The sequence below is a fragment of the Mus pahari genome, chromosome X (assembly GCF_900095145.1).
Source record: "Mus pahari chromosome X, PAHARI_EIJ_v1.1, whole genome shotgun sequence".
Classification (NCBI taxonomy): Eukaryota; Metazoa; Chordata; class Mammalia; order Rodentia; family Muridae; genus Mus; species Mus pahari.
The window spans coordinates 9,933,569-9,935,835 of NC_034613.1; the positions used below are offsets into that span (position 1 = coordinate 9,933,569).

At 36.2% G+C, this 2,267-nt stretch overlaps 1 non-coding gene across 1 annotated transcript; it reads left to right on the forward strand.

The window, feature by feature from the left end:
• The first annotated feature begins 1,900 nt into the window (after positions 1–1,900).
• On the forward strand, positions 1,901–2,004 carry LOC115063287. Its single transcript, XR_003843150.1, has one exon. It is a non-coding gene; the product is annotated as a U6 spliceosomal RNA (small nuclear RNA).
• Positions 2,005–2,267: the final 263 nt, after the last annotated feature.

The following is a 2,267-nucleotide window of genomic DNA, read 5'->3' on the forward strand; positions in this document are numbered from 1 at the left end:
TCTCTCTCTCTCTCTCTCTCAGTATTCTCTCTTTCATGTCTGTTCTCATGAGAGTTGGGCATACCTTATCTCTGACTCATTCTGTCAAAACTTTCTCTGATTTGTCACTTAGTTGTCCTCTCAACTAGAAGTCATTTTCAAATATGGCTGCTTCTTTCTACCAACTACCTTTACCTACATTGTTTGAGATTAAAGGTATGTACTAGGGACATGTCAGATCATACTTTAATCAAGGGCTTGTCTGCATCCCAACCTCGTAAAGTAGAAGACCCTAGAAGGTCTTTGGATGTGATCCCTTGCCAATGCAGCCCGTATTGCTGGATTAAAATTCTTCCGAACAGTTTTAGAGTATCTAACTGAGTGATAGGTGGCTTTGTGGCAGATGAATGACTCTGCTTAGTATACAGATGGCCCTGAGTTCCTTCCTAGACCCATGAAGGTAAAAAGCATCTAATTTAGGTTTGTGTGAAATACAAGGGTATACTTTAGGGTTTAGTATTCATTCTCAGCAATTTTCCTTTAGACTTAATGCTTTTAGTCAAAATACCAAGCTCAAGTTTTTCTTGGGTGTGTATGCCTCTTTCTTTTTGGGATGCTTATATTATTCATTTTTAAGTCAGTTTGCTTTATTCATCTATTGATACTCCACATTACTTATTCTTTATCATATTATATATAAGCTGTATCTGTCCAAGCTAATATGTCAAGTGATTTCTGTTTTTTCTTACTTTCATCACTTTAGCTTACTATCTGTTCTAAAATGTCATTACTTTTCTGCTTTCATACTTATTATTTTCTTCTAGATAGATTCTTTGGGCATATTTTCTTTTATGACCTTCAAAGTTAACACGATGCATGCATTTCATTTATACTTACTGATATATGTGTATAAAACTACAGATTTTCTAGTGATCTGTAAAAGTATCCAATAGTCTCAGATATTTACTGCTTTCATTACTGTTTTGCTTTTTTGTTTTTTTTTCAACCCAATGGTTGTTTGATAGATTTTCAATTTTTAGTTATAAGGCATATATGGACTTTAAATTTTATTGTTATTCTAGCTTGACAGCTGTGCTATCCCTGTGTTAAGAGGGATGTTTAGAATCCTTCAAATGGTATAGAACTTACTGATGTTTTCTTTGTGACCTAATATTTATACATATTGAAAAGAAAGGCCTCAATTGTGCTCTAATGTTCAATGAGGGCCACTGGTGTATGTAGTTATTATGTTACTTGATATTTCTGTGTCATTACTGTGTCTGACACTTGATTTGCTTTGTACTGAAAAGCTTCTACTAGCCAGAGTTTCCATCCATATCTCCTTGAATCCTTAGCTATTGCTTTTAGAAGATGATTAGGGAGAGGGATGTATGTAGCAATACTACAGCTCTTGCTTGGAATGCATGAGGCTGTGAGTTTCATCCCCAGCAAAATAAGTCAATGATGGCTATTTGGTGGCATAGATTTTTTAATAACTATTATATTACATTGTAAAATGATTTTCATAGTTCCCCAGTGAAGAGTACATACTGCTCTTACAAAAGACTGAGACCTTAGTTCCCTGTACCCAAGTCCATTTCAGTGGCTAATTCTAACTGCCTCTAATTCCAGCTCCATGGAAATTATTTACTCTCTTAAGAGATAAGGTCTATAACCATTCTCTACTTTCCTAATAATATGAAATTTCATTGTTCTTACATTATAAGGGATGGATCCTAAGACCTTGTACATCCTGGGCAAACATTCTACCACTGAGATGAAGCTTCAGTCCTTAAAATTTTTCTTAAAGAGATTATATACAACACATAGAAAATTTTATACTAGTATGCATAGTTTTACTTATGAAAGATGCATTTATCCTTTTAGATATGTATGGTCTTTTTAAAAATTAAGATAAATGGTACTCACTTTAGCAGCATATATACTAAAATTGGAAGGATTAGAAGATGAACATGGCCCCTGAGCAAGGATGACACACAAATTCATGAAGTGTTCCATACTTTTGGCTCCAGCCACATATGTAGCAGAGGAAGGCCTTATCTGGCATCAGTGGGAGCAGGGGTCCTTGGTTCTGTGAAGGCTCGATGCCCCAGTGTAGGGGAATGCCAGGGCAGAAAGGCTGGAATGCATGGGTTGGTGGGGGAGTACCCTCATAGAAGCAGAGGGAAGGGATATGGGATAGAGGGTTCACAGAGGGGAAACCGGGAAGAATGTATATATGACTATTCTGAGGCTAGTTAGTTCTTTCTGGTAGTATTTGAGGTAGC